We start from the raw sequence: 8,712 nt of genomic DNA on the forward strand, positions 1-8,712 counted from the left end.
ACATAGATCATAGAATTTACAGTGTAGAAGGAGGCCATTTGGCCCATCGAGTCTGCACTGGCTCTTAGAAAGAGCATCCTACCCAAGCCCACACCTCCAACCTATCCCCATTACCCAGTAACCCCACATATCCCCATTACCTAGTAACCCACCCAACACTAAGGGCAATTTTGGACACTAAGGGCAATTTATCATGGCCAATCCACCTAACCCGCACATCTTTGGACTGTGGGAGGAAACCGGAGCACCCGGAGGAAACCCACGCACACACGGGGAGAACGTGCAGACTCCGCATAGACAGTGACCCAAGCCAGGAATTGAACCTGGGACCCTGGATCTGTGAAGCAATTGTGCTAACCAAAATGCTACCCAATCCTTCTGATAGTGTGGCGACCAGAATTGTGCGCAATATTCTAAGTGCAGCCTTACCACGGTTCTACACAACTGTAGCATGACTTGCCAGTTTTTATACTCGATGACCCATCCAATGAAGGCAAGCATTCCACATGCTTCCTTGACTACCTTGTCCACTTGTGTTGCCTCCGTCAAAGATCTGTGGACCTGCAGGCCCAGATCTCCCTGACTTTCATATTCCTAAGGGTTTTGCCATTTACTGTATATTTCCCCTATATGTTAGACCTACCAAAATGCATTACCTCACACTTGTCTGGATTAAACTTCATTTGCCATTTCTCTGCCCAAGTCTCCAACCTATCTATGTCCTGCAACACCCCCTCATACCGCTACAGGGTTACTAGTGTGGATTCTATGCTCAGGTATCTGGAGCAGCTTCCATTATCTTCGTGGTGCCCTGTTGGGATGTATTTTTATGTCACCTAACCATCTTATAGTTTGCAGATCATTAAACATGTTAGCTTTGTCTCCAAGGGGGTAACTTTGACTTTTGGCGATAGTGTAAAATGCATACTATCATTGACTTTGATGGAACGGGAAACATGGAGGGTGATTAACAGGCGACCTAGCCAATAACGTACCATTTAAACTTCATTTTTTAAAAAAAAATTATCACACAGCTCCCCCCGCCCCCCATTACACAGCTCCTCTGCCCCTCCCATCCTCCCCACCCCCGCCCCAGCCTCCACCATCACCCAATTTGATGTGACCATCAATTCACACGAAACAAGGAGTAGAAGTAAACTGTGGCTTTAATCGACTAGAACAGTGCCTGCCTGCGACTGCTCTGCTTCTGGGAGCCGTCTACAGGGCTACTGCTCTTTATACCTCCCCTCAAGGGGCGGAGCCAGGGGCAGAGCCCACAAAGGCACCAACATGATACATCACAGGCAATACCTTACAATGGTCCACAAGTGGAGCCCTCATGGGCAACAGCGTGATACAGTTACATACATGGTGAATGGTTAATGCAATATATTCACCACATTCACCCCCTGTTAAAATATGAATTCCAGCGGGGGTGAAGGGTTCATAAGTTCAACCTGTCCGGCGCCTGGATCGTGCGCTGTGATCGCCGGAGCTCTGGTATCGCAGCTGGCCCGGGTGTCGAACTCATCCGTGCGGGCGTGGGTAATGACGTTGCCGGTGCGGGCACAGACGTGGACTCCGGGAGCGTGTCTTCCGGAGCTTCGTTCCTGTGGGTCGGTGAAGAGGGAATGGGGGGGCGGGAGGAGGTGCGGGTGCCATGTAGGGGCGGGGGCACTGGTCAGCGTAGGTTGGGTGTGGTAAGTTGGGGTGGCGGTGGTAATGGAGCCTGCGGGTGCTAGGTCCCGGAGGGAAACCGTATCCTGTCGGCTGTCGGGGTGTTCTATGTATGCGTACTGGGGGTTGGTGTGTAGGAGCTGGACCCTCTCACCCAGGGGGTCGGACATATGGCTCCTGACGTGTTTGCGGAGTAGGTCTTCAGCCAGGACGGAAGGGAGGCCCCGGAGGTGGATTTCCTGGGGAAAACAAACAGGCGGGGTCATGAGGGGTCTCGTTTGTGGCCGTGCAAAGGGGGGACCTAATGGAGTGGAGCGCGTCAGGAAAGACCTCCTGCCAGTGGGAAACTGGGAGATTCCGAGACCATAGGGCCAGGAGGACGGTCTTCCAGACCGTCGTGTTCTCCCTCTCCACCTGCCCGTTTCCCCGGGGGTTATAACTGGTAGTCCTGCTCGAGGCGATGCTCTTACTGAGCAGGTACTGACGCTGTTCGTCGCTCATGAACGACGAGCCCCGGTCACTGTGAACATACGTGGGGAAGCCAAACAGGGTGAAGACACTATGTAGGGCTTTAATGACGGTGGCGGCGGTCATGTCGGGGCAGGGGATTGCAAAGGGGAAGCGGGAGACGTTGAGGAAATATGCGTTGCGGTTGGTGGAGGGGAGGGGCCCTTTGAAATCGATACTGAGGCGCTCAAAGGGCCGGGATGCCTTTACCAGGTGGACCTTATCCGGACGATAGAAGTACGGCTTGCACTCCGCGCAGATCGGGCAGTCCCTGATCATGGCTCTGACCTCCTCAGTGGAGTAGGGCAGGTTGCGGGCCTTGATGTAGTGGAGAAGCCGGGTGACCCCTGGGTGGCAGATGTCAGCGTGGATAGCCCGGAGTCGGTCCTCTTGCGCGCTGGCGCATGTACCGCGGGACAGGGTATCTGGGGGCTTGTTGAGCTTCCCAGGGCAATATACTATATCGTAATTATAGATGGATAGTTCGATCCTCCACCTCAAGATCTTATCATTCTTGATTTTGCCCCGCTGCGTATTATCGAACATGAAGGCTACCGATCGTTGGTCGGTGACGAGGGTAAACCTCCTACCAGTGAGGTAGTGCCTCCAGTGCCGCACGGCTTCGACGATGGCTTGGGCTTCTTTTTCGACCGAGGAGTGTCGAATTTTAGAGGCGGTGAGAGTGCGTGAAAAAAATGCTACTGGCCTGCCTGCCTGTTTGAGGGTAGCAGCGAGGGCGACCTCTGACGCGTCGCTCTCCACCTGGAAGGGGACGGACTCGTCCACCGCACGCATTGCGGCTTTGGCGATGTCCGCCTTGATGCAGCTGAAGGCCTGGTGGGCCTCAGTTGCCAGTGGGAAGACGATGGCCTTGATTAGTGGGCGGGCTTTGTCGGCATAGTTGGGGACCCACTGGGCGTAATAGGAAAAGAACCCGAGGCACCTTTTCAAGGCCTTGGGGCAGTTGGGAAGGGGGAGTTGCAGGAGGGGGCGCATATGGTCAGGGCCGGGTCCTAGAACCCCATTTTCTACGATGTAGCCAAGGATGGCTAGCCTGGTTGTGCGGAAAACGCATTTCTCCTTCTTGTAAGGGAGGTTAAGGGTTTGGGCGGTCTGGAGAAATCTCTGGAGGTTGGCATCGTGGTCCTGCTGATCATGGCCGCAGATGGTGATGTTGTCCAAGAACGGAAACGTGGCCCGCAGCCCGTACTGGTCCACCATTCGGTCCACGGTCTTTGAAAGACCGAGGCCCCATTTGTGACGCCGAAGGGGACCCGGAGGAAGTGGAAGAGGCGGCCGTCTGCCTCAAAGGCCGTGTAGTGGTGGTCCGCCGGGCGGATTGGGAGCTGGTGGTACGCAGACTTCAGATCCACCGTGGAGAACACACAATAGTGCGCGATCTGGTTAACCATGTCTGCGATCCGGGGAAGGGGATACGCATCAGGGTGCGTGTACCGGTTTATGGTTTGGCTGTAATCTACAATCATCCGGTTCTTTTCCCCGGTCCTGCCGACCACCACCTAAGCTCTCCAGGGGCTATTGCTGGCCTCAATAATCCCCTTCCGCAAGAGTCGTTGGACCTCGGACCTGATAAAAGTCCTGTCCTGAATGCTGTACCGCCTGCTTCTGGTGGCGACTGGCTTACAGTCGGCGGTGAGGTTTGCGAAGAGTGGGGGAGGGTCGTCTTTTAGTGTCGCGAGGCTACATACAATGAGTGGGAGTAGGGACCCGCGGAATTTCAGGGTCAGGCTCTTGAGGTTACACTGGAAATCCAGTCCCAACAGGAGAGGAGCGCCGAGGTGAGTGAGTACATATAGCTTCAAATCGGCGTACTCGGCGCCCTATGTTGCTAGGGTTGCGGTAGTGCACCCCGGATCTGCACCGAGTGTGACCCAGAAGCGAGGGAGATGGTTTGGTGTGCCGGGAAGATTGGGAGCGAGCAGCGTCTTACCATGTCTGGGTGAATAAAACTCTCCGTGCTCCCGGAGTCGAACAGGCAAGGTGTTTCATGTCCATTTACCCGGACGGTCATCATGGAGCTCTGGCGGTGTTTGGGTCGCGACTGGTCCAGGGCGACCGCGCTGAGTTGCAGGTAGCCGGTGTGGTCGGAGGTGCTGGGGTTGTCCCAAGATGGCTGCCCCCGTCGGTCGCACCTGTCGGGCGGCGTTGCAGATGGCGGCCAAGATGGCGGCCCCCGTCGGTTGCATGTGTCGGGCGGCGAGGAAGATGGCATCCAAGATGGCGGCCCCCACGAGTCGCACGTGGTGGGTTGCGTGGGCGAGGATAGCCAAGATGGCTACCCGCGTGAGTCGCACACGTTGTGCGGGATTGAAAATGGCCCCTTACAGCACGGGGCCGATGACGTGTCCGGGGGCGGAGCCGGCAGGCAAGCTGCTGCACTGTGGGATCTGCGGGCCTGCGATTTTGAGGGTTTGGACCTGGCCAGGCAAACCTTAGCAAAATGACCTTTTTTCCCGCAGTCGTTGCAGTTCACGTTCCGGGCCGGGCGGCACTGCCTGGGGTGCTGGTGCTGGCCGCAGAAATAGCAGGGTAGCCCCCCCGTGTGGGGCGGGCAGCTGCATGGCACAGGCCTGGGGTACTCTTTGGTCGGGGATCCATGAGTGGGTCGCGTGATCAGACGGGAACGCGTTGAGATTTTGGAACGCTACTTCTAGGGAGGAGGCTAGCTTTACCGTCTCTTCCAGGTCTAGGGCACCTTCTTGAGTAGGCGCTGTCTCACGTAGTTGGACCGGACTCCAGCCACGTAGGTGTCCCGGACTGCGAGGTCGTAATGGCCTGGTAGTTGCAACTTCGCGCAAGGATTTTGCGGTCGCCTAGGTACTCCTCCAGTGATTCCCCGGGGCATTGGCGGCACGTAGTGAGGAGATGCCGTACGTACACATCGTTCACTGGCCTTACATATAGGCACTTCAACGTCGCGAGCGCGTCTGCATGGGTGGAAGCTTCCTCGAGTTGAACAGAGATTCGATGGCTCACCTGGGCGTGGAGGAGGCTCAGCTTCTGATCGTCAGAGATGGAAGGCGAGGAGGAGGCTGCGAGATAGGCCTCGAAACAGCGGAGCCAGTGCGAAAAAATCCCTTTTGCCTCCGCGGCTTGCGGGTCGAGTTCCAGTCGGTCAGGTTTGAGGGCCGATTCCATTGTGGTGTTGTAGTCGATAAAATTGATGCAACCATCAATTCACACGAAACAAGGAGTAGAAGTAAACTGTGGCTTTAATCGACTAGAACAATGCCTGCCTACGACTGCTCTGCTACTGGGAGCCACCTACAGGGTGTAGCGCACAAAGACTCCGTGAGACGAATAGAGTGAAGTCGATGAGGCTTTATTAAGCGTGTCTGTTCCCCCGCAGCTCAATAGTAGAATGGCCTGCGGGGGAGGACTCCGGCTTCTTTTACTCCGCCTTCAGGGCGGAGCTAGAGGTCAATGGCCAACCAGGACCCGGGATCTGTCAGCCAATGACATTAGGGCTTCCAGTCCCACATGACCCCTAATACATACTACCACACAGGGCTACTGCTCTTTATACCTCCCCTCAAGGGGAGGAGCCAGGGGCGGAGCCCACAAAGGCACATGATACATCACAGGTAATACCTTACAATGGTCCATAGATGGAGCCCTCATGGGCAACAGCATGATACAGTTACATACATGGTGAATGGTCAATGCAATACTTTCACCACACAATTGTTTACATCTTTCCCTGCCATTTATTTCTACACCTTTGAAATATTTCTAGACTTTACAGTTTTCAGTTTGGACAAAGGTTTATAGCTGAAACGTGAACCTAGCAGAGGCTAAAATACCTGCTGTGAATTTACAACATTTTCAGCTTTTCTTGTGTGCTCCCTGATCGTTTTTGGTTTTGGTTGGATTCCTTGCATTACTGAGGGCACAGTGTATTGCAACTAGAAGGGAAAATCAGCCCAGTTCCAGGGAATACCAAAAGAACAGCTATTAGTATATAAATATCCAGAATGCAAGGGAATCTAGCCCAGGGGAGCGAATAATGCCTTAAATTAAATGTATTCACCCAAAACCGTTCTAATTCTTACTTTTATTTGCCACATTTTCAGCTGTTTAGAGTTTAACCAAATGATCAACAATTCAAAATCATTTACAGATTTTAATCATGAAAAGTATGCATTCCTAGCTTGACATGCCCCTGTTTAGGCTCTAAATGAACAGTCTATATTTGATTAAAAATTCAAATATCGGAGGGCTGCAAGAGGCATTTGCATTGCTAATTCTGGCATTCCCAGCTGCCCCAGTATTTGAAACATCTCTCCGTGAGCGAAAATCCACTGGGGGAGATTTCTGTGGCCCTGGACCCAGGTGCAGAGATCACCTGGGTGCTGCCAATATCGGAACGTCAGGCAGCTGGGAGTTTGCACCAGTGAAGGAAAGTGCGGAAAATCCCCGGGTAAATTCAATGGAACAAAAAGCAGGCTGGTTCCTTTCGCAAGTGTGTGCCCCCCAACCCCCACGCACCACCACCCCCCTCCCCCCCCCCCCGCCCAGACAATCCAATATGCTGCCGACTCAAGAAAATCTCCTCTATCTTTACCCATCCATGTGTGCAAAAGACATTTAAAGTTTCACTCAATTAGTTTCAGGTAAATATTTCATTTTTAAAATACAGTGTGTACTAAAAATGATTGTATGAAAAGGACAACTCGCCTGCCTGTTTATCAATAATTCTCCCTGCGATAGAGCCTTTTAAAGTAGTAAAACGTCCAATGGCATTTCACGGGACTGCTATCAAACAAGAAGATCAGACACTAGGACAGGTGAGCAAGCCACTTGGTCAAAGAAGTAGGATTTAAGCTGAGTTTTAAAGGAGAGAGAGCGGAACAGGAAAAGAGGTTTTGCAGGAGGTGGAATTGTAGAGATTAAGCCACGACATATGCATTAACGTTTTGTTTAAAAAAAACACTTTGATTGCTTTTCTGTTTTTAATTTTCATTATTTTATTCATCCATTGTTGTTTTATTGCCCGCAGTCCAATAATATATCAGGTTATAAATATTAGCAATGTGGCATTCACCATGATTAAAATATGTTCCAATGAAAGCAGATAAGCATGACTTTCTGAATTTAATATCTTTACGAATGACAAGAGAAAGTAGGGAAATCATATAAGGTTTTGTTGTAAGAAATAGTTTGACACACTCTGTTTCAGATTTGTAGTTTAATGAGTTCCTGTGCAAACATCAGACATATTCATTATTTGCTTATTTGATGTTATGTCTATTGCTGCAGGCGATTCTCTCCCTTATTGAAAAGCTTCTTGACTCAACAGCATATGGCAGCCCTTGCATATTGGGATATTCAATTGTACAATGCTGCTTCCCTCTAATGCAAACTGAATCAAATTTTCCCATTTTATAATTTCATTTCAACTATAGGCTTCTTCATTACAAATGCAAATGTTTTCCCATAAGGACCGTTAGGTTGAGAATATTTTTGACCTTGAGTTTTAATTGGATTTTTATGACCAATGACCGCTCCAATTGAATAGGGCTGCTTGAGAATAGCATTAATGAGCTAAATATTGATATGAGGAACCCTGTTTAGTTCCTGTTCATACTTCTTGCCTACTTTTTTTATACACGCAGGACCATTGTTTTTATAAATGTAATTCAAAGTAAGACTCTTATGTGTTTCCTGCGGAGCATCCTGTGTTATTTTAGTTTTTACAAATCTGTGTTGTGGATCACTTAACAGCATTAAAATATTGAGTGGGTAAAGACACACAAAGACAAGTAGGCCAGGATATTTGGGATTTGCTGTACCTGCCATCCAAAGAGTCAGGAGAAAGCACTTCCACCCTCATTCGGGAAGAAGCCCTGCCTCAGAGAGCTGCCAATCAATCTGATTGGTCAGCAGTTCGCAGATTCTAAGCCCCGGGAGTCCAGGTCAAGGGAAGTGAGGATGAGAAGTTTGGTTCGGGAGGACAGGGCAGAGGGCACTGTAGTGGAGAGGTCAGTCATGGGGCAAGCATCCAGAAGGGGAAGATTCTGTGGGAGAGGTACCCAACTAATGTTGAAAGGAGGACCCACCCTCATCTTCCCACCTGAGGGGGAGCATGGTCACTTTCTCAGCATCTGCACCCTGTCCTTGAACACCTCCTGCCCAGCTGATAAATTCAGGCTGGACAAGAAAAGGACCTTAATTGATTACTAATTGACCACTTCAGGGCCTTAATTTGGGCAACTGCAAGAGCAGACTAGCCAAGCTAGCCCTCAGCCATAAAACTGCAGAGAGGTTAGAGTGGACAGAAGCCAAGTGCAAAGGCCAGCCGAGGAATTTTGTGAGCCCCCCCCCCCCCCCCGTCCAAACAGCAAGTTGCACCCACTGCTGTTCCCAATTTCAAAAGTCGACAGGGAATGTTGCGGATGTACTTCTTGGTGACTTCTACAGCAACCAGTTTCTGCCAGGCACGGATGCACGATTGGGCCCTCCTCCTGGAGTTGGGTGATGTATTTCTATGTTTGGTGAATAAAAATT

This window comes from Scyliorhinus torazame, chromosome 2 (assembly GCF_047496885.1).
Source record: "Scyliorhinus torazame isolate Kashiwa2021f chromosome 2, sScyTor2.1, whole genome shotgun sequence".
In the NCBI taxonomy this organism is placed as follows: Eukaryota; Metazoa; Chordata; class Chondrichthyes; order Carcharhiniformes; family Scyliorhinidae; genus Scyliorhinus; species Scyliorhinus torazame.